Source organism: Chiroxiphia lanceolata, chromosome 3, assembly GCF_009829145.1.
Source record: "Chiroxiphia lanceolata isolate bChiLan1 chromosome 3, bChiLan1.pri, whole genome shotgun sequence".
NCBI classification, from domain to species: domain Eukaryota; kingdom Metazoa; phylum Chordata; class Aves; order Passeriformes; family Pipridae; genus Chiroxiphia; species Chiroxiphia lanceolata.
This window is the reverse complement of record NC_045639.1, coordinates 3,773,786-3,798,091: the sequence shown is the minus strand read 5'-3', so window position 1 is coordinate 3,798,091 and position 24,306 is coordinate 3,773,786. Positions and strand designations below refer to the sequence as shown.

At 44.7% G+C, this 24,306-nt stretch overlaps 1 protein-coding gene across 6 annotated transcripts in view; it reads right to left on the bottom strand.

Annotated features, from left to right (window-relative positions):
- Window positions 1-24,306, bottom strand: part of BMP2 (bone morphogenetic protein 2) — a 221,942-nt gene that overhangs the window by 157,776 nt on the left and 39,860 nt on the right. Inside the window, exon 1 of one of the 6 annotated variants that reach the window (XM_032681643.1) lies at window positions 21,324-21,404. The exons of 2 other annotated variants lie outside the window; for them this stretch is intronic. The gene's annotated coding sequence lies outside the window, so the exon portion shown is untranslated. Of the gene's footprint in view, window positions 1-362; window positions 480-11,072; window positions 11,107-21,323; window positions 21,405-24,306 lie in introns of those variants that run through there. 3 more of the 6 variants (XM_032681642.1, XM_032681645.1, XM_032681641.1) reach the window with 3 other exon arrangements.

Here is a 24,306-nt window from a genome sequence, read left to right as displayed (position 1 = left end):
AATACACACACTGAACAAACTCTTTATACATGGAATATGTAAGTTTTTATACAAACTTTCTGAAAAGACCAAAACCCTCCAGTTTCAGCTTGGCCTTCAAAGAAGTGCAAAAGCTTTGGTGTGCTTTTAAAAGCAGAGCATTAGAAAGGATTGACTTTTTTTTTCCCCTGGCTTGACTGACCCCAGACTGTAACCTCAGACAAGCTGATAGTTGAGAAAGTAAACTAATTACAACATATATCCAGAGCCTGCCCTGCCCTGGCATCACAGACCCAACATTCCCACATTGCTCCTTCTTTTCCACACTTCCCAAACTTCATTTCAGTGAATCAAAGATGCTCCCAGCATGGATCATATGCTACCTTTTGGCACAGCAGCCACTGGCTCAGCCCAGCTCTGGGCATCTGTTGCCTTCGCCAAACAAGCATTTTCACGACAAAAGTCAAGAAATAAATACCAGTTTCAAGAAGTTCCTGAAACCTCTATTTAAAGTGTTGTAAGTTCAAGGAAGGCAACGCCTTTGTGACAGCACAGCTGTGGAATAAAAAGATTCCCAGGGCCTCCTGGCTCCTCTGACTCCTGGGCTTTAGAATTATATGAGTATGGGCTTAAGACCACCCAAATTCTTTTTTTTTTTTTGTTTTTCCCTTTTTGAGAGGAGGGGGAAAGAAAAAGAACATGGACACACAGGGGTGAAAGGGACCATCCCCATCATGTTGGACAACTGTAGTTTTACAGTACCAAAGATGTGACAGGCAGCACTGACCCGTGACAGCAGCTGTATTTACACTAGAGCCTAACAGGGAAAGCACACTGGAGGGGTTGGAATATGGACTGCAGGATACAGTGGCCTTTGGAGAGATGCTTTAACCCACATGTGCCAAATCCAGCTGCAGGAATTTAATTCCCTGCCAAAGCACAGCCAGGGGGGAACTGACTTTTGTCTCTCGCTTAGTGAGTATGTGGCTGATTTTGCACCTGAATCTCAGCTCTCTACCAGGAAGCATTCCCACAGGAGCAGGAGATGTTCTGCTGGAGAACCAGTGTTCCACTGAGGATGAAGCCCCCAGCTCTCCACTCATGACACAGTGAGTGCAGGGACCCCAGACAAGCACCTGAGGGGCAGGGGCTGTGCCCTCACACATCCAGGCTCAATCCACTGGGACTGGGTCTCTTCAAACTGAAACTCATTATACAGCCTTTTGACAACATTTCTTTGTTTTCTAATCGATTCAGGCTTTCTTAGGCTGATCTCTCAATACAGAGTCTAAACAAAGAGAAACATAATCAAATACTTGCTTTTTCAGCAGGAAAAAAAAGAAAAAAGAAAACCATGCACATTTGCTCCATCTTAGGCTGCAGTTTTCCTGGGCTGCTCCCATCTTTATTTATTGTTCTTCCTTCACACCATGAGTTCTTGGACAGCAAAGGAAAACAGCCCATGCCTTCACGAACAAGAGTTGGCTGGAAAATCAAATTAAAAATGGCAATCACATTTGCAGCAGTGCAGGCAGCTAAAATAGTCCACGTTTTTATTTATATCACTTCAGGTAGTGAGTAGCTCAGAGCCCTCTTTGCATATTCCCATGTCCCATTAATTCCTTTATTACCACTTGCTTTTAATCACCTGCCAAAAGCAGGTGCTTTATACTTCCCTGGAAAACAGATGGAACACGGGGTTTGTGATGCAAGAGTCAAGACAGGATGGGCAGATGGGACAGGTTGGAGGAGAAGGGAGAGAGGAGGAGAGGACAAAGTTCAAAGCCATGGGAAGATTTAGTGTAAACTTGTCACGGAGGAGGCTCCAGCAGACAGATCTCAGTAGCAGGAAACCCGACCCACGACATGTTTGCACAGAAGTTTTCAGCACAGGAAGTGCTCCAGTCTGCAGGACCTGAGCAAAGGCACTGGGGTAGGCAGGGCAAGAATGTGCAGCAACCTCAGTTCAAGTTTGTCCTCTGACACAAGCAGAACGTGGCTCCAGTCACTGTTTCAGCCCCATAGGGATGAGACCCCTCTAATACCGACCTCCTGCCCACAGCCTGGTGCCAGGGAAGGCAGTACAGACAAGCAGGAGGTGCTCAGGACACCTGGCACTGGAGGCTGTGTAGCATCCTTAGATGCAGCCAGCAATCCTCACAAGCTCTGGGAAAAAGGGATAATTACTCCAAAATACCTTTAAAGCCTCTCTGTTGATTAGTGAACTTTGTATTGCTTCGAGCTGAGGCACTTCAGGCCAGTCCCACACCAAGCCCTCAGATGGAGAGTAAAGAATGATACAGAATCACAGAATGGGGTGGGTTGGAAGGGACCTTAGAGATCATTTGGTTCCAACCCCCTGCCATGGGCAGAGACACATTCCACAAGACCAGGCTGCTCAGTGCCCTACCCAGCCTGGCCTATCCTGCTCCCTGTCCTCCACATCATTCGCTCTGAAGAACCTGTGGAAGTTTTTTCACTTGTTTATCAATACATTTGTCCTGGCTTAGGTACCTGTTGTGTAATCAAACCTTGCACTTCTGGTAAAACAAAACAAAGGCAGATCAAAATGGCAGAAATGGTGTGAGAGCTCGAGGGCCCAGTTTTCATTTGACACACAGAATCAGCAGCCATTCCTTCCATCTCTCCTCATTTATGAAGGGTTGGCTGCGCAGAAGGGAGCAAGACAACTCCAGCTGACCCAGGAACCTCTGGACAACAGGAGCAGTGTCCCAACAATCCTGTCCCCATCCTCTCCCCCTGGACAAACATTCCCACAGGCTGTAACCCCAGGAAGGGCTCAGGGAGCAGAGCAGGGAACCTGCAGCAGCTCAGCCCCTGACGTAGGTAGATCACCACCCTCCTGCCAGAAAGAACCATTTCAGGGACTCCTTTCCACAATATTGGGAATTCCTGCAAAACTCCCGTTTCTGACGTGCTGCTCTGATGTGAAATATCCCCAGTGTTTGCAAAGGAGTGATTCTGAATGACTAACCAGCCCCGCATATATTTCAAGAAAACTTGGAAACAGCCTTGTTATTTTTGGAAACACGGATGCTTGTTCGGGGCGAGCTGGCAAGGGGGAATTACTGTGGAAAGTTACCCAAGGAACAGAGAGGCTGCAGTGCCACCTACTGCTTCACTCTGGGCTGTGATTTTGGGTTTCACAGCAAATACGGAGACAAAAAGTGACACCCGGGAGTAGCCCCGAGCTCAGAGAGTCACCCAGACCTGACCATGACCCAGCCCAGATTCCTCACCAGAAGGTGCAAGGTCAGTGCCACAGACAATGATGGAAGAGCCAATCCTGCCTGGGAGCTTTGCAGCCCAGAGCAGGAAGCGTGATGGACCTTCAAAAAGCACTTAATTTTTATTTAGATCATCCTGAGTATCCTTTTTTCGCACACAAATAGGAAAGTTGATTTGGAGTCTTAATACCTCCTAAACTTCACCACAGATCAGCAGCAATAAATTCCAAAGATACTCCAAAAGACATACTAAAGGCACCTTGTAAAAAAGAGTGGCTTGTATGGTTTTTTTAAATCCTTGAATTTATTTCTTTTCACAATTTAACCTTTTAATGTAATGATAAGCCTCCCTGCTACACAAGACAGAGAAGAATTTCCTGGCCTCCAGTTTGCTGGTCAGTCAGTACTGTATAAAACTTCACCAGGTTCACAGAATTTATTAAAAAAAAATACTAAGAAATCCAAAAATAAAACCAGTTTGTGCTTATATGGAACTGCCCAGTTAAATACGAGACTATTCCTTGACTACATTTCAGTTTTCCCAACCGCAAATTCACAAAACGTAGATGATTCCACAAAGAAAACAGATGCTCCTTTGGGATTCTGAGTTCCCAACCGGAAAACAAAACATGCAGAAACGCCAGGGGAAGGTTGTTTTCTCCCCCAGCTACAGAGTATCAAAGAGCCCTAATTAGAATTTGCTACTCAGTACAACGTATTATCAAAATCACCAAAGAGAACATATCCATTTATTCATAAATGTGGTCTGGATTATCCAGGCATTGGAGATGCTTGGTTGGATGTGTGTCTGGTCTGGTTTGTGTTTGGTTTGGAATCCATTCATTTAGTCCTTAATTTGCCATTAAGGAACTGATACAGCAAGTGTGCACATTAAACATTTAAATGTGGGTGCCTGGAGGCACATGGAGCTAAACAACTGCAAGTGGTTATCCCTGGAAGTTTAAACAAGTGATTTTCCTTCCTCCACAGAGATGAGGTTAAAGGTTGGACCAGACGACCTCCAGAGATCCCTCCCAGCCTAAACTGTCCTATCACTCAAGCAGGAATGGGCAGTCAAGAAGTGCAGTGCACAGGGTAATGCTCTGGAACATCACTTCCCATTTATGGCAGGGCTGGACAAAGTTCCTACATCCAGCTCTTGGGACGCTTCAGTCCGCAGCTCCAGAAGGATTTAAGTGAGAAAGTGCCCTGACATCAGTACCTGGGAGAGGCAGCACCAGGGCCACTCATGAGGTAGATTTGATTACACTGCATCTGTATAAAAACCTGACCTGAATCCCTCCTGTGCCAAATGCCAAAGTCCTTCTCCACAAACCAAAGAGATTCCCTGAGTAGTTTTGCCCATTTATCGTGGCTAAGAGAAATTCCTCACAGATCCTAATAAATGTTGAATACTGTCACACCACTTAGAGCAACGTTTTTTTGTAGAATACAGCTATAGAAAAATATATCACATTTCATGGTCTGTTCTTCCAAAAACTCCTACAATTTGGCCCGTAGGGAAAAAAAGGAAAAGCCTGCTCAGCAGTGCCAAGCTTTTAATGGTGTCCCAAAGCAATGCAGCTTTGAACAAAAAGTGAGGAATATTGGAAGAAGACTTGGGACAAGAGAACTTCACTGCAATGGAAGGGAAACAGTACAGAAGAATCCTCAGGAACATTTCCACCCAGTTCTGGGCTCCCCAGCACACAGAAACCCCCCAGGTTTGCTGCTGGGAGTCCAATGAAGTGACACAAATATGATGAAGGGACTGGAGCATCTTTCGTTTGAGGAGAGACAGGGAGAGAACTGGACTGTTCAGCCTGGAAAAGAGAGGGGTCAGGGAGATCTTCTCACGTGGTATAAATAAATATCTGTTGGGAGAGAATGAAGAGGGAGCCAGAGTCTTCCCACTGGAGCCCTGTGACAGCACAAGAGGCAAAAGGCACAAACTGAAACAAAGGAAACTTCATCTGACCATAGGAAAAGCATCGGTTTTTTTGTTGTGAGAACAATCAAACACCGGGATAGGTTGTCCAAAGAGGTTGTGGAGACTCCATTCTTGAAACCAGAAGTCCCAAGCTTCTCAGTTTTCCCTGTTTTAAAAATGTTTCTTTTTTAAAAATGCTGATGGAGATCAAATTCTACTCCATCAGGTCACGTCAGAATCATTAAATTGCAATAAATATCAACGAAAAAGCAAAACTGCAGACCAGGTGTAATACACACTGAAGCACCAAGACTTTTTCTTCCACTTAAACCCTGCTTTACCTGATCCCTCAGTACACATAGGAGAGCCCTTAAGAGAAGGATTCAGACTAACTAATCCCAACTAAAACTTTATTGCATAAACTGGATTTATTCACCTCCTTCAACGACAGGTACCCGCAGAAACAGATGTGGGTCTTTCTTTTACCTCAGTGTTTGAAGCAGACAATGAGGCAACTCTTTTTTGGTTCTTATTTGTACAAATGGGTCTGATCAAACACAGATTCAAAGAACCTGCAAATACAGACACAAACTCCTCAGTTTAATTCCCTATGTGCAAAATTCTTTTGTGCAAAATGCACGAATTTAAGAGCACGGATTCCAAAAGAGAAGACAAAATATATGTAAAAGCGTTTTGCTCCTACAAAGGAACCGATCCTGCATCTAATTAAGGAATTGGCAAGATTCTATTAATTATGTCCCCAAGATCAAGGTTTGGCCAACTCTCTTTAGAGCCTGGGTGTAACTAAGCTCTAAATAAGTCTGCAGGAGGAGACAAGAGTGTGCAGAAGCAGCAAGTGGCAGTTAAAAAGCCCAGCCCGGACCCACAGTGCTCAGCAAACAGCCCTGGTTTCCGTGGTGGTTGTGAGGAATTTGCCTTTGAATCTGCATTAAAAAGCCAAATTTTCTACATCCTGCTCGATGCATTTGGGAAACATCTGTTTTGATTAAGCTGAAATCAGTGCAGCACGTTAACATCTCAGGGGAAATTGGGTTCATTTCATACGGATTTGAGGGCTGTGTTCTGGTGATATCGAGCACTGAAGGAGAGGGGTGACACCAGAGAATTCTGGGAGAAAAGGAAGCAAACTGAAGCAAACCGTCACCATCCCGTGGGTAAGAATCACTCCCAGAGCAAAACAGCTTTCCAAATATGTCTGTTGGGGTGCAGAGAGCTGAAAAAATCAGCTTTCTCCACAGAAAATTTTCTTCTGGAGAAGGAAAAATAAAGCCAAAGCCAGTATTGCACCCATTTGAAAAGGCCACTCCAGTATTACAGGTGTTGTAATTCAGTCCTCTCACATCCCAGCATTCCTCCATCATCAGCCACCTCTGGTTTGATGAAAGCTCTCCACTGGCTGCTCCCAAGGGAAAGAGCAGCACAAGCATCTTGGGAATCTTCAGCAGTGGTTCACTCTGGGCATCTGGTTAGACAAGCTGCTCAGGGGGCCCACATGGGCATTAAAACAGTAAACTCAAAATAACACCGAACTACCAGCATCAGATCCATGAAAAACCTTCAGAATACTGTGACTAAAATAAAATTACAGCACTGGGAGCACTGCAGGCACGGCTTGGAAGGGAGAACCCAAAGCAAATGCCTGAGGAGGTCTGTTGCAGCTGAAGTCCATTTTGATCCCCTGTTTTCTCAGTCCACTCTCATTTTTATCTATTGGATGTTATCAGACTCCTGCAACCAAGATTTTCCAATTACAAATGACTTTCAATAACGTTTGGGTAACAAAGCTCCCTCAAGTTGACTTGGAAATCTCTCCTGTGCCCACTCAGCCTTGCAAGACAAGGACTACTCCATCGAGGATTTCCTAACTCAGGGTCCAGCAAGGAGGGCTTTCACTGGGAGGTTGTACATGGAGCAATGGAATAAAGGATAGCCTGAGTTCTCTGATGAGACTAAGCAGTTGGTGAAGTTTGCAGGGTTTGAGCTCCTTGCTGTGGCAATCACAGCAAGGCAATTTTGCAGACCTTAGTGTCGTATTTCCCTGCTCCTTTGAAAAAAAACCCTCTAGTTTTCAACACAGCTCTAATGATAACTCCACAAAACTCTGTGGTTTTGCTTTGTAGTATTTTGTCTCATGTTGCTCCACAGCTCTACTGTGTCAGCTCCAAATGAATCAAAGAGAACTCTGAGCAAAAGCTGTTTGAAACTGGTAACATTCTGGATTCTCAGTGGAACCACCAATTTTGCCTGATGGGGTTCACTCCAAAGGCTTCATTGACTTAAGCCAATCTTTCAACAGGCATGGCAGGAGTTTAAGGTTTCTGATGAACCATGAAACCAGGCAAGTTTCCGAGGAGCTTTTTGGGAAAGCTTTCCTTAATTCCAGCTCTGCATCACCTCACAATTTTGCCACCAGTCTCACAAGACCCAGGGGAGAGTTGTACAAGCTGTTGAGGAAAGCTGTGACAACTGGATTAGAATATCCAGCAGGCCCAGGGGACAAGGAGTTATTCACCAGCTTGTAGGCCAGAGCTCCAAGGGTCAGTCAGGAAGCCAGGGAAGAGCTTTCAGAGAACACTGATCTCCTGTAGCAAACAGGAACTAGTGGGTTTTTTCTTTTTAGACAGGGTTTTACTGTAAAATGCTGATTTATCAATACTGGCAATGATGTACTTGGATCCAGGATACAATTTCTGGACAAGGAGAGACACTCCAAACTGCCATGTATCCTCTGGAATGCTCCTGAAGCAGCTTTTAAGGTCACTTTCTAAAGAAAGATTAAAAGCTACAGAAAACAACTGAGCTGCTGAAATCCAGGATCAGTGTTTTGCTCTGCCACACTGTTTCTACTCCAACTAGTTTCTCTGCGCTCTGTCTCCTCCTTTCCCAAGCAAGTAAGACTTCCTACCTCATGGAAGTCATGGAAAGAAGTTTTAAAGTCATAGAAGCTTTAAAGACTCCCTGGTGCTTTGCTGTAGCAAGGATGGGGAACCCAAATCCTTCCTGTACCTCACCAAGGAGGTGTAAAATTCCCAGTGTTCCTCACCAGTGCTGTCAAAACATATAACTGGCCAACACATTCATTTGGAGTGAGGCTGGGGGCTTGACCACTTTGAAGTCAGGTTTGGGTTATGCCTGTGCCCCATCCCAGAGGGATGTTAAGCACAAGCAGAGTGACAATGGTCTTCTGCTCATTTGGAAATCCAGAAAATGTGTCAGCAGTGACCTCTGAGCAACGCAAGAAAATCATTTTTGTTTCTAATTCTGGAGAGTTCCCTCTCCAGCAGAGTCTGGAGAGGCCTGTTTAGCAGCAGACCTGCTGAAGGTCTCATACCCAGTCACAGCTGCCTGGGCTGCAAATACAGATTTGCAGCAATTACATTTATCCTTTGGGTTATACAAGCCACAGATCCACCAAATTCCAGGTCCTCTTCACTACCCAGCTGTGGGCTGACCTTACACTCCCCCTTTTAGTTCAGTTTAAACATTGTCATCTGCATGGTCTTGTTTGTCTGGATCCTTGGGAATCTGTATAAGAAAAGATGCACAAAGAGAGAAGCTTTGTGTTCTTTTTAACATGTCAACTGGGAGGACAAGGATTGGAAACCTCTGAGTGACACAGACTGGAGTCAATTAGGACAAAACATTCCGTGTGCATGCTCTCCTCAAGGCAGTATCTGCAGCAAGTGTGTAATGCAAACCATGCTGAGCAGCTCTGTCCAGCCTCATTCCTGTCCAGCTCCCAAGGATTCTGGCTGAATCTCACCAGACAGAAATGGGCAGTTCCTCTGTCATTAGAGAGCACCCAGGGAAGCAGCACAACAAAATGCTTCCTGCTGCTGCTAAAGGCAGGAGGCTGCGATTTCAGCTCAGTCGTCTGCTCTCACATGGAGCAATCCACAAATATTTGAGCTTTCTGGCAGCATAAACCCCCTCCCAGTAGCAGAGTCTTTTGCTCTTAAATGCTCCAAGACATTTCCATGTTTGCCTTCTCTGGCTGTTGATAGTAAACTGCTTAACAGGAGAGGGCACCTGTGATGCTTTTCCTGATTATTGATAACATCTAGAAGGCTTAAACATGGCCTTTCCTGCTTCAGCTTTTACAGGAGGTTAATTGAGATCAGATACTCAAAGCTGAGCTAATAGTGATGGAGTAAGTGCACAGTTCAGACTATGGAAAAAAAAATGTTAAAAAATATTTGGAATAGTTAAATATACCCAGATCAGCCACACATGATAACTCCAGAGCACTCAGGAAGACAAATGCAGGACTCTGAGCCATTCCTGGTTATCTGTGGAGTGCTCACTGAAAACATGTATGGAAATTCAGGAGACCAGAAAGCTGATTTTTAGAAGTTAGGGAACAGTTCAGGGACATTTAGCTCAGTATATAGAGCACAGCATAATCCCTAAGACAAAAAAAGACACTAGGAAATACCTTGATACATGGAACAGAACAAAGTACAAGAGAACTGGCTTAAAAAAATCAGATTTAGAGAGCAGGGAGAGGGAAAGGGTGGGGAGAAGTCAATTATTTGTTCTCTCCTTCCCCCAAGGACAGGGCAAGAGTCAAGGGCTAAATTTTAAAAACAAAAGAAATCCAGTTGAGAGGTCAAAAAGATGTTTCAAAGTTAAGTAACAGTAACTCGGAGAGACTGTAAAAGCAACTCTCACAGACTTCTAGACCCTGTCAGGGAGGTTTAGGCTGATTATTTACTTGATTACAGGTATGGCTCCCAGCCCCCAGCATCTCCTCTTGCTCCTCCTGCTACCTGACATCCCATTTCATTTCTCCTTCCCTCACAATTTTTTCCTCACACCACTTCTTCCCCTTGCCCTCTAGGGACAGGGAGTGGGAAATCAGACTTTAAAGAATTCTTTCTGCCTCAAATGAGTGATGAATTAAGACAGAATTAGTGTCACTGATGAGAATGTTTTTCAGCCTTAATTATCCCAGTGGCTAAGGTGACCCCTTATGCTCTGGTTATACAGCTGCTTCCATTGCAGCACCTCTAACTTCAAGAGTCAGGAACAACTTAAAGAGCCATTTTGGCTGAGATTTTCTAGGCATGAATTCTAGGTAGAATTCCCGCACAGTGCAGCTTCCAAGATTTTTCCCATTTGGAAAAAATACTGTGTTGCTGGAGAAATAATCCCTGGTCCTCTAGTTAGAGTCTGTATGACAACAACGCACGCGCAGGAGGCAGTGGGATCATGAGGATCCGCCGGGCTCCGGCATTTCTTTCCTCTGGGAGCTTCAGGACTTCAACGCTGCGTTACCATCAGCTCCTTCCCCAGGATGTGTTTTCCAAGGAACTCACCGATGGCACGTGTGACAAATGATATCTGTTGCATGTTATTAGCCCCCTCTATCCCCGGGTTGCCATTGGAGCCGTGTCTGGCAGCAGCGCCGGGCGCTGATTAACGTCCCCCCGGTGCCGCTGCTGGGGAACACGTGGGCTCCATTAGCCCGGCCCGGGATGGAATGATCCCTTGGAAATTACCCACCCATCCCACCAACGTGACTTACCAAAGCCGGGAATGTCCTAGGGATTAACTCTTGGGGATGGAAGGTGTGAGTCAAACCACGGCTTGCTGGGAAAAGGGGGAGCTTTTGTCAACCACCCATCGACCCCGAAACCTTCGGAAGAGCTTTGGCAGTTGAGGAGCAAAGTTATGTCTTGAGACAGCGAGTAAATGAAAACCAAGGGCTGTCATTGCTCCCGTGCACTTGGACAATTTGAAGGTGTTTCTTCTTCAGCCTCAGGCCACAACTGATAAAATAATCCTACAGAAGTCCTTAGGCATGAGCTTAACTCCTGTTAAAATCAACATCCCACCAATATTGTTGAAATTAAATGTGTGCTTAAATGGTTTTTCTGAATCTGGGAACTTACTTGACATGGGTTTGTTTTCTTTATTTTCTTCTTGATTTATTTTCTCTATTTTCTTTTCTTTCAATGTTAACTCAAAAATGCTGCGGACACATAAATATTAGGCAAAATTATTAACTTTTTCTAGATTTCTTGGCCTTTAAAAAAAAAAAAATCTAGTCTGGCTAGAAGGCTGTCTTATCATAAAACCAACATATTAAATTTCTCTGACAGTAAAATCTATCTATAGACATACAGTAACAACAAATTAACCTCAATCTGACATGAATGAAAACAGTTCCTAAGTGGTTATAGTTCCTAAAACAGAATCTATATGCAATAAATATAATTATTTCACTGAAATTGTTAGCACATGTTTTCCTTTTGCAACAGACATGTTCCCCGTACCATCTTTGTTGTATTGATATGTTCTTTAGTAGCCCCTTCTGTGCCTTCATCCTTGATTTAAATTTACAGTGACACATTTTTAAACAATAGCAGGAAACCTCACTTATGACTTTAATTATAAAATGGTGTTATAAAATTATATCCACATTTTACTTTTGGCAGTTGGCAATCCCCATTTCACATAAATAACCCTTCTTGGCCTCAGCAGTTCTCTTTGGTTGATCTCAATGCTTACTGTATGTAATTGATATAAAAACACAAGGTTTAGGAAGCAGTTATTGGAACTTGTTAAAAGAAGTAGTCAAGTTCATAAACGCAGTCATTTTGCTGTGTTACATGCCAGGAGAATTAATAATGGACTTTTGGGAATAAGGGAGAAATTCAGGCTTTTTAAAGGAAGACTGATGTAACTACAGTGTTCCACTCCTATGTTAATTGTTTGGCTCACAGAGCCACGGCTTTGTTTCTCTTCCACCCACAGCTGCTTCCAATAATTTTCCAAAACCTGACACATACACACACACATCCACGTTATACATCCAGTTCTAGCTGCACATATGCACTAGCACCAAAACAATTCTGCTGTGCTGCAGGAAAGAGCAGGAGCAAATATGTTATACCTGGTGGTATAAATAAAAAAGGAAAGACAAATCACAGCACAAAAGGCTGTTCCAGAAGGCTGAAGTTTAGCAAGACTAGAGATGGAGTTGCAACCAGTTCACACGAAGGGGCTGATTTTCAGCTGAAGATCCCAAATTTGCACAGAGCCATCTCTGTCTGTCTTACCTTTGCACATGTATGTGCAGGAGGTACTTGTCTGCACGAGCAATTAGCTCCAAAATTGGATCCTCTGAGGCACAATGGTTGCACAGGAGCACAAAATGTCACCTGTGCATAGCCCAGGGATAGACTCATCTGAAAAACTCAAGCAGTACCTTCTTAACTTATACCTGGCCATCACACAGCATCACTCACAGGATTAAAGTTAAACACATGCTTAAAAGCCTTGGATGGACTGGAGACAAAACCCAGCCCAATTCTCACCAGCTCTGAGCCCTCCAAACCCTCCACTGAGCTGGGGGGGAGCTACAAATTGTCCTTCACTCTGAAAACAAGTCACTTGGGTCAGGCCCCACTCAAAGCTTTTCCTTCTGCCATTTGAAGGACCCAGCTTCAAAAATTCTAACTTATAAGAACTAATTTATGAGAAAGAATTCAAAACCATCGAAAATGTTATTCTTAAATTTCCATTTGGCATCTGATTTATCTCATACCTCAAATAAAAACCAGTTGAAGACAAAAGAAGAGGACTTTGTGCTTTCTGGATGTGGATCCACCAGCTCAGATCCTGAGGGATGTGTCCTACAAGCCAAGGCACACAAGGGGACAGAGGCACAGCTCAGGACTGGTTTTGTGGATGGCCAGAGGTCTGGGGTGCCACAGATTGTCACTAACAACTGCCAGATGTGGATGGCTGGAAGTAGGAGCAGCCTGGGAATGCAAAGGAAAGTTGAGGTGTTTAAAATGTCCGTGTTGTCAGCAGGGAGGTGGGAGGGTAGGACAGAGGGACCAGGACTGTGAGCCTCACACAGAAAGAGACTGGACTGACCTGCAAGACAAAGCTAAATAAAATTATTAAGCAAATGAGTGTTTAAATTATAGGTCACTACCTTGGAGTAAAGACTCAGCTTTAGGAATGGGGAAGGAACAAATCCTTTTCCTCTACCATACCCATTCCAGCTGGTTTTATACATCCAAAATGTGATGGAGTTGGTGTTTGCTCAGTCAAGGGTTAAGTGCCCACTGGTCATATATAAACCAGTCCCTTAAGCACCATCAGGTACCAAGGTGCCTCCTATCCCTTTCCAGGGAACAGGGACAACACATCAACTCCTGGAAGCAAGAGCCATTCTGTGCTTTTGGCCTCTCAACCAGGAAAGCTCGAGGACACTGGGATTTCAAAAACTTCTTGCCTTCTCCCTTCTTCACCATGCAAGGGAGGAGACAACCCCGTCTCTGTGACATAAAATTAATTCAGTAAATCAATCTTAGGAGTTTTAATTCTTCTCAGTCACTGAACTATAACACCCATTTCAGCCTCTCAAAGCCTGTCCCTGATCACCTGAGACCTACTGGCTTTAACTGGGGTTCTGCCCACGGGAGAGGTGCCACGCCAGCCCTGCCACCTGTTCCAAAGGTCCCAAAGCCAGTAGCTTCCACCCTAAAACCAGCACAGCTGTCAACTCTTTGGGGTTTGGTATTCCTGACTGCCCTTTTTCTTCCTTGGCCACCGCCAGGTTTGTGCAAGTGTTAAACCAAACCTGACAAAGCAGTGCCAGGGAACACGTTGCTTTTTCCCTGAGGTTCAGCTGAGGAGGCCACAGAGACCAGCCTGGAATTCTCTCTCCCACAGATGGGACAGTGTTGCTGGATAAATAGGAAGCTGGCTACCTAGAAGTGGAAGAAATTACTTCAGAGGACACTGAGACTCCTGGGACTTTCACATTTCCTAATACAGGTTTCAATTTTGCTATTTTTGTTGAAAAGGGGGTGTTCAGCCAAAGGAGAAGTCCTTCCTCCTCACAATTCCCACTGCTCTATGCAATATTAATACTTAAACCTTATCATTAGGGATGGTCATATTTTGTGGAACCTGAGGTTTTGCAGACCTCTTGAACTTCTGCAGGGAGGGTTTGGGAAAGGGAAGCTGCAAAGATAAAGCTCATCACGTCTTTCCTTGTAAGCCTGTGATTTGCTTTTCCCTGTGAAAGGAGATTTAGGGTTTTTTTTCTTTTTAGCCTCATATTTTTCTGCTTAAAGACCTATCTCCAACACTCAGGTTCCAAGCAAATAATAACAACAACAAAAAGGCACCACAACAGAGAAACTTAGGTTTTCTGACTCAAATAACAACTGAAATCAGAACCCAAAGCCATTTCCATTCCAAGTCATGGGTGATGGTGGGCACTGGAATTGCTGAAGGAGAAGCAGGACAAAGAGTATGTTCATTGTGTTGCTACCAAAAAGCTGAATCCTCCCTGTTGGCTCAACACAGTCTCAGAAGTCAGAAAACACTAAACTAAAACCAGTTTAAACCTTCCCTCACCCCTAAACTTTAAAGCTTAACAGTGAATTAATGGATTTTCTACTACAGTGAACATTAGAAGCATTTATAAAGCTTTCACGTTACTTTTATTCAGTAAATAATTTTGCAAAACTGAGGTGAAATCTCAGGTAAAATAAAAAATTGCTAAATTTGTATTTTTGCCCACAGAGGTGGGTGGAATTTTTCGGATTGGTTTTGGCAAACAAGATATTTGTGCCCTCCAAGGCTCCTCTAAATTTTGGGGCCCACCTCCTGCAGAAGACACTTGACTGGACATTGAGCATCAGCCCACTGCAGCCCTCAAGATTCACCCTCACACAAGGCACTCACAAAATCACTTTTCTCAAAGCCCCCAGTTTTAAATCCCTCCTTAATTTCAGTGTTTTCCTGGCTGAGAACTGGCACAACAAAAAGCTCTCTGCTTCCAGGACCTGGGTGATAATTCAGCTGCAATTTGTCTTCTAAGGTCTCAGAAGTTTACACTCTTTAACAGAAATAGGCTTTGTAAGAGTAACAAATTGTCCGAGTACATCAAAACTCGATAAAACATCAGGTTGAAGAGCCACAGCACATCCCAAAAGACAGGCTCTTAAAGAAATTTATGGAACAACGGTGTCCTCTGCTGGCAGGAACCAGACTCAACTTGTAACGCTGAACTGCAGCGCCTTCCCCGGGATCCCGGGACATCACCGACGGGTCAGGGAATGGTCTGAACGGGAAGCCCAGAACGGGCCAAAATCAGCACGAGGATAAAGTGCCATTTGGATAATCTTGTCTGGTTTACCTTGGATGAGGACACAGTTCAGGCATATTCGATGTATAAACCTTTAATGACAAGACAGAAATCTGAATATGATTCCAGACCAGGCTCTGTGAGTCCAAGCCCCAGAGAACAGGGCAGCAGCATGGAATGGGATCCAGATCCTCCTCTCAACCTCACTGCTTGTCCTCAGGGTGTCTCCAAGCAAATCAGGCCTCTTCCAACTATTTAGATTTTAAAAGCATCAGACCAGTGAAGGCATTGTTTGGCCACCCAGACCTTACCCCAAAAAGGAGCTGAGGGGCTTTCAAGAGCACACAAAGGATATGGGGGTCTGGGATTTATTTCCAAGGGTTGCACATGTACTAAAGAATAGAGTATTCCAGTTCTAAGAAAGGTCTACAGGTCCTTACCTGACCTGGCTGTCCCAGGAACTCTGAAAACAACTCAACAGCTTATGTTTTGGTGACACTTCCCTAAACCTGTTCTAATTCTCAAAATAAAAACCAGCGTAGTTGAACCCCAAGTTTAGGTCTGATGCACCAGAAAGTTCTGAAGACAGGAAAAAGATCAGCCACAGATAAACTCACCATTTTCACCCTTGGCAGGCACTTGTCCTGTGTTCCTTATGCTCCTTCTTTGCCTCAGAGGGGTAGTTGAACAATGATAAAAAAGCTCATAAATCCCAATTATCATAAAAAATAAGCATTGTTAGAATTCTAGTTAGTTCTAGGATCTAATTACAACCCTAAAAGCACACAATGACGTGTCTTTCCCATCAGCAGAGCTTGATAATTCTCTTGAAACTCACAGGGTTATTATCCAACATATTTAGAAAGACAGCCCAAACTTTTGGGCTCAAATTCACTTTATCAGCTCCCTTGAGTTCTATTTGTTTGCTCTTTCCAAACACCCAAGCCAGTTTAAGAAAAGCTGCTACCTCTCCCAATAAGCTTTGTTTCCTGAATGCAGAATCACAGAAGGGTTTGGGTTGGAAGGGACCTGAAATATTATCCAGTGCCATCCCCTGCCATGGGCAGGGACATCTCCCACTAGCCCAGGTTGCTCAGAGCCCCATCCAACCTGGCCTTGGACACTTCCAGGGATGGGGCAGCCACAACTTCTCTGGGCAACCTGTGCCAGGGCATCACCACCCTCACAGGGAAGACCCTTTTCCTGATATCTAATCCAAACCTACTCTTTCTGTCTGAAGCCATTCCCCCTGTCCTGTCACTCCAGGCCCTTGTAAAAGGTCTCTCCCCATATTTCTTGTGGGCTCCCTTCAGGTACTTGAAGGTCCCAATTAGGTCATCCCAAAGCCTTCCCTGTTCCAGGCTGAACAATCCCAATTCTTTAAGCACTTCAAGCATTTGACACCCCTTAAGTACTGCAGCTACACCACCACTACAACCAGAGTTCTTCCAGCTTTTTTCAGGAGCCAATAGAAGCCATCAGTGGGAAAAACCTCAACACCTGCAAAACAACTGCACTGGGGCTTAAGGAAGCAGAAGCCAGGCTTGGGATATGAGGGTTGGGAATCAGGGCTCAGATTTGGCAGGTTTTGAGGGTCACAGTGGTAGTATTTTGGTGAAGAACAGAGTAAAACACACTGTAAGGTTGAATGAGACGGGGTGACCGAAACAAGAGAGCAAACTCCATTATAGGAAAACAGTGGAACTATTTCTAATGATCCTTCAGCTTAGTCACCAATTCTATTTATATGTTTTAAGGGACCGTAAATATTTTTATTGGCACTCGGGACACAAAGAGAGCCTTCCAGTTTCTATATAAAGAAGTCATTTTGGACAGATCAAAACAATAAGGGCCCAGGACTCCTGGATGACAGATGCCAGGATGTTAGTAACCATAAATGGGTTTCAAATATGGCCCCAGCACCATCCCCCACAGTAGCCCTTTCAAGTGGGAATTACAAATTGCTTACTTGGAGAGGAAATTTCAAACAGGCCACTTATCAAAAAGTGCCAAATAAACCTGTCATTGGGGTAGGAGTTACAAACCATTCCTAAACTCTGCAGACATTTCCTGAGCCTGTGAACTCTGATCTTGGCTTCTAATAAACATGACATCAGCTCCCCAGCCCTGCAGACACAAGACACATGACCCACCACTGCGTTTTCGCTTCCTCTGCAGCTCCTTCCAGGATCTGCTCCAGAGCACATCATCAATGGAAGACTTCCCACTTATTTCCAAATTGGGTTTGGATCAGGCCCTTAAAGGGAGGGCAGGACAAGCACAGCATGGAATCAGCGTCAGAGCTACAAATGTTACTGCAGGTACCCACTTAAAAGCAACGCTGAATCCGAGAGCTTGGAGGAGCTTTCCGGGTATTGAATTAGGAAGTGGGTTAAGACAAGACTCCTGTTGCTGCCAAAGGCTTATTAACTGCTCCCATCTCATCCTAGAAATGTCATGGAACCTCTAAAAGCTCTGATTAAGCATGTTCTGGATGGTCACTGAATAACATGAATGATCACAATACCCTGAAAGATTTCAAACGTTGGAATGACAGTCACCTTAATTTCCAGAGAAATTCCAGGGAAGAATTAAGATTGCTAAAGCTCTACGGTTTACATTTTCCCTGTAGGCACTTCCTTTGCAGCTCAGATTTCTCTTTTGGAATTAAACTTGGAATAATAGATTTAAAACAAGAGCTCCCATTTATCTCTGTGCTGGAAACCCAATGGAGCCCCTTGTCTGATACACCAGACAAAACGGACCATCCACTCAAGAAGCCAAAATTTCTATAAACACAGAACTGGGCCTCTGGGAAAAGTAACTTAAAAACCATATTATCAATATACAATCTTCTTTACAAATAAGATATTTGTAAAGATTATGGAATATTCATCTAGAAGTGGAGCCTTCCTCTCTACCTGTCTCTAAAGAACAGATATTTCCTTCACACTTGGGTATTCCCAAAAAAATTCCAGGTCAAACATAAGTCAGAGCTGGCAGAGTATAACACAAAATGCATGAGAGATTCTTGTTTCAAATCTCCTTGATTAACACATGAAACTTGCTGGAAAAGACACCTCCCAAAGACACCAAGATGGGAAGTTATAGCAGATCTGGATATAAAAAGCTGTGCAGGGCTCTGGGAGCACAACTGCCCATTTTCGATTTCTGACTTTTCCCTCTTACATCCTCATCAATTCAGAGCCTGCAATTCCTAAAATCAGGAAATTCCTGCAGGTCTGTAAAGGTCAGAAAGGAGAGCTCCCTGCTCCAGAGTGTGACCTGAGGGCCAACGTCTCCAGTCAAGTTTAAAACCTTTGCTTTAAATAAATAACATTCTAGCCCAGAGGTGCTGCAACATCCTCAGGTCACACTGGCCTTGGCACGGGGCCCTCCTGCCAGTTATAATGGAAATGTTTCACTCCTCTCCTGGCAGGAACTCCCTGGCATTCACTGGGACACGAGGAAGTCGCTCTGGGAAACAGATACACAAGGAGATACATTTAGTGCACTCACAAGGCTGAGCAGGTCCCAGGGAACCTGCAAAGCTCAAAGTTCTCCATGTAAAAAATACATGGATCTCCCCAAGAAGGTTCTGCTCCAAGAAGGACCAGCTATCCTGGACCAAAGTCATGGATCTGCAGCACTTTAGCAGGAAAGCAGAGCACAGGAGGAACCTGGACTGCAGAGAGGGAAGTGCCCAGGAGGGAGCTCGCTGGAGTCAGGGTTAGTCAGGAGAGCCACGCTCTGACCAAGGGAGCCAAGTGATCCTTAATGACCAGGAAAAATCCAGTGCCTTGGATTTACTGACTCAGGGAGCACACAGCACCTCCCACCAAGGTGCTGTGGCATCTGTACCCAGGAGGAAGGGTGTCAGCCCTGAGTCAGGTAGCTCCCAAGGACTGGCTCTCACCAACCCAAACCCAAACTGTGCCCAGCCCTGCTCAGTCCCGACATTACTGTAGCCCAAGGTTAAGCTCATCTCCCAAGGGCTTTCTAAAATAAAAACCTTTCTGCTTATAAACAAAACCCAATTTCCCAACCCAGGCCACCAGGACCACGCTTGGAAGCCCAGCAGTTTCCCTGCACTTCCAGCATCAAAGCCCCTGCAATCCAACCTGCTGAAGGCAGGGAGGCAAAACCGATTTCCCACTTGGGAACAAACCTGAATAAAGGAGTAGGACTTGTGTTTTTACACTGCTGACCTACATTTGCAAATCCCTGGAGGTAATTCTGTACAAGGGAAGAGCTATAAAGGCAGCTATACTGAGTTGTTATGCAATAGGAAGCACAGCTGTGCTGAACAAAACCAGCCCGTGACAAGGGGAGCAAACAAAAGCCATGAAGTTCCACGTAGGAAAATCTAATAAATTTTGGACAACAAAAGAAGAGACTTTTAATTAACTTGTTCTCATTGAGTGTAGAGATAATTAAATTACAGGAACAGCCACATTAGTGTAATCAGTTTAGAAGAACCCACAAAGACAGGGTTTTTTCAAGATCCACCTATAAAAAAAGAAGCTCCATTTAAACTGCATTACTCTTCCCTTGGTAAATGCACTCACGTGCTTGCTTTTGGAAAGGAAAGAAGATCCTGACTCCAGTTTAATCAAACCCTTGAAAGACTACCACAATTTCTGATCCATTCTTCAGATGTTCTGAATTTTTATTTCTTTCTTCTATTCATGCAGTCACTCATGAATCTCACCCTCCGCTTCATCGAGGTGTGTCTCCCTTCCTTTCAGCTGCACAGTAAAGACTGACAATATGACTTGCCTGCATCAAAGGGCTTAAAATCACAAATAAAAAGTGACAAAATAACTACACTACACAGAACTACTTTGCTGAAGCCAAAACATTGGGGTGGAATTAATTTTTGGGAACGTGCAGGTCATGACTTGAGATCTTCAAGGCTTGCTAATGGGGACTAACTGCTTCAGAAGGGAGTATATTGGTTAGGATGGGAGGTGCCTGTATCAAATCACCACACAGTCACAGAAAGGTTTGGGTTGGAAGGGACCTTAAAGCTCATCTCATTCCAACCCCCTGCCATGGGCAGGGACACCTTCCACTGTCCCAGGTTGCTCAAAACCTCATCCAACCTGGCCTTGAACACTTCCAGGGACGGGGCATCCACAACCTCTCTGGACAACCTGCCATGAGGGGCCTTCCTTGCTTGAGCTGCTGAGCCCAAACAACAACCCACCTTTCCAGTGTCAGCCAAGGTAAAAGTCACTCATGGTTTGATCCATGAAGGTCCAGCAAAGAGTTCACACCAGGCCAAAGTACAAAGGAACACCTTAAACAGCACTAACTGCCCCCTGTCCAGTCCAGCTGCACTGGTTCTAATCCCAGAGTCTTTTCCCAGCAATTTAAGGCCTCTGATGGGGATAGGTTTTGTATGAGTAACAAGAGATACTTTTTAAGTAGATAATGCTTCAGACAGACTTCAGTCACCTGGACTAAAAGTATATATTTATATACCTCTATAACAGTTAAAACTATAGAAGAAATTGTACGGCTGCCACTACTTGCTTTTCTTTAAAATAAATAAATAAATAAATAAAAGTATATAAAAAATATCATGACCTGTTTTTTTATGACATAATATTTCAATGGAAGATCTTTTCTCCCAGATACCATCTTTACACCCAAGAAAGGCCAATACAGGTCCCTCACACTATTCCATGAGCGTGCAGTAGCCAGTGTTTATCAAACCTGGAACATGATGCCACGCACACCCGTGGTGGCAGAAACCTCCAGTGCTTGCTGGGCCTAAAACAACAGTAATCTGGGAGAAAAATACAAGTTACACACCTTGATGTGGGGGCAGAAAGACCACGAGGGATTCACTTCCACCATAAGGGCGAGCAGGAGACTCAGGCAGGAAAAACAAACTTTCCAGAGAGTCCTGAAGAGGAAGAGAGTTCTCTGCCCTGAGAGTTCACCCTGCAGATGTGTCTGTGGGGCGGTTTTACCCCATGTGGACCCCGTACACCCCTCGTGTCGTGGCACACGCTCTCACGAGCTGAGCAGGACCGAGAAGGCCACCAGATGTCCCTGTGCCGCAGTTCCAGCCGCGGCCACGCCGGTCCCTGTTCCTGGGGCTGCAGTGGCACCTGCTGGTCACGCACGGGCACGGTTGTCATGGGCTTCGAAAGTTCCTCACGTGATAGAGGAGCTTCTCGGGCCTCTTGCACAGTTGTTTTTCCTGCGCTGCTGCTCCGCGTTGTTGTCATTTGTTGTCGTCGCCGCTGTGTTGCTTTGGAGATGCTACAGCAACAGATGTCACGGCTGCTACAGCAACAGCCGCCACCCTGAGGAGATGTGAACACCTCGGGATGTGCAAGTGTCACTGCAGCCAAGCCACGGTTACCCCGTGTCCTACCAGCAGCACAGGGCAGTGCCAGCTGATGCCTGGCCCTCTGGAAAGGCCCGTGGGGTCAATTGTTGCCAGCCCCTGAGCTGGGACATTTGGCCCTCCCTGAATCACAGGATGTGATTCAGTGACAGGTAACAGAGAGAAAAGGCTGAGTTTGGGCTGGCACAGAGTGAGGGAGGTTTGTGTGCAGTGTGTCGGGACAGGGGGAAGTTTGTCATCAGGGAGTTTTAGCTTTGACAGCTCAGCTGTGACAGCAAAGCAAAAATAAACACGGGCCAAGTTTGAATAATGCAGTTAAGCATCATATTGTAGCTCTCAGCTTGTGGAAATTCAAGTAACCAATGCTCCCCTGGTCTTACAATGAAATCAGAGTTTTATTCTGTCACGGGGAATAAACTAATAACTGGCCCTTCAGCAAGCACAGGCAAGAAACCCAACTTTGGGTCAGGGCCAGAAAACAAGAGAGATGCAGATAACACCATCATAACAATTGCTGGTTTAGGCATCTTCAGAGATGACTCATTTCTAAAGAAATACTTCAAGTCTTGAAAACTTTTCCAGTTTTTAAAGAGTTGTGCCCTTGTGGGGTTTTTTCTTCCCTTGAATGAGTTTTTAAATAATCAATACAATATTTGCTAATGGGTTCAGAACACACCTGACTTGACTAATGTCAAGTTTTCTTCGCTGTTCTCTAAGTCCAGCTTGGCTTTCAGAGATGAAGCTCTGAGAAACACGAATTAACATGAGGGTAAAAATAAAATAGTAAGAGTTGGTAATCCAGACACAGACTGGAAAGGGTGGGGAAGAAAAAAAGAAAAAATAAAATAAAATTAAATTAAATTAAAAACAAACAAACAAACAAACAAACAAGAAAAAACCCTGCCCTCAGGCACATGAACCTGCAACATGATTTTTCAGCGTGTTAATTACGCTACAGCTTTCCCAGGTCAGTCACAAGCCTTGTGGGGAACTCCAGGTGCTGCTCAGCCCTTTGGAAAAGGCTGACACTGATTTAGGTGCCGGGATAGACACGGGAGAGTCTTGTTTAAAGCTTCTATTTTTAAAAGGCTGGGTCTGGCATTAAAAAGAAAAAAAAAATTGTGCATTTGGATGGAAAAACCAAGTTTACAACACAACATTCGCACTGCTTTCAGCAGGGATTATTCATTCAGGAGAGTTGCACAACAGAAGTATCACTTAGAAGACAAGTCTGCTGATGAATTGCATAACTCAGAGCCAGTGCTGCCTGCTGTTGCTGCACGGAGCTGGGAAGATCTCTCACCTGAGACCCTCTAATGTAGCCTCACGTGTTTAATCGAGCCGGAATTGTTGCAGTAACTTTTTCCCTGACAGGTTTCCCCCCCTCTTATTTCAGGTCCAGTCTCCTCAGGGCAAAAGACTGTCGTGGGTTCATCTGCACAGACACATAACTTTCGGTTTCATTTAGACCTTGTGAGTACAGCTGTAATATTTAAAGTGTCTGAAAAGGGTGAGGAATGATTTAGGGGAGTATTAATATGAACAGTTTTAAACTGAAGAGGTCAAACAAAGGTGAGGCTGTTTATCTTAAAAGCTCCCATCCAAATAGCCCCGAGCCAGCTTCAGATAATATCTCAGAATGTCCCTCCAGCTGAGAAACAGTATCCTAAAGAAAACAGCTACAATAACAGCACGCAATCCCACAATTATTTTGAACCCAGTCTATCATACTCCAATTTTGGAAGCCATAGCACCAAATCCCACATTTGCCTTTGGGACTTTTCCTTCACTCGTTCCTACAGCTAAAAACACAAGTGCAAGGGACCCCCATCAGATCCAGCACCTTGGGATCTACAAGGAACACAACACAAGAGGAGTGCAGCCCAAATCCACCAGCCAACATTTGAGATACTGCTGCATCTTGTAACCTCTGACTTTTATGTACACAGCCAGGCATAACAGCTTTTTACCCAGAACTTTTACAACCTCACAGCAGGTGTTTGGACTCTTAAGGGTGGAGAAGGAAAATGTATTTCCTTTAATTAACCATGCACATATTTAAAAGCAAAAGTTTCAAAATTAGCCAACGTTCACTTGGTATCACCTCCTTGCAGCCCTGACTCGACGGGAGCACAGAAAAGGCAAAACCAAGAATTCCTGAACCACCACCTAACATTTGACAACCAAACCACTGATTATTTTTTAAGAGCCTGAAAGACAGTCCAAACCACCATTTTTTTGCAACCACTGGACTGAAGGAAGGTAAAAGGCTGAATGGCAGGATGAGTTCATCCTTAGTCATGAAAAAGCAGCTTTATTTGCAAATAAAGCTTTGCAGGGATTTGTTGCTTCAGCTGAAAGCAGCATGAGAGAGCCCTGAGTCACCAGTCAGCTGTCTGGGCAACACACACAGTGTTGGGGGCCCTTTCAGGCATTTTCCTCCTCAGTCTTGGTCGGTAACAAGACTCCTCCCTCTCACCCTTCAGTTCCTGCCGTGGAAGGGGGTTTTGGGAGCACTGTTAATGACTCAGCTCTGCACTGGGCCGAGCAGTGTTTCATCCTGGGGTGGTTTTCAAGCATGAGAGACACAGACAGCAGCTGACTTTGAACCCCCCAGAAGTGCCAGCACCCAGAGGGTGGGTACAGA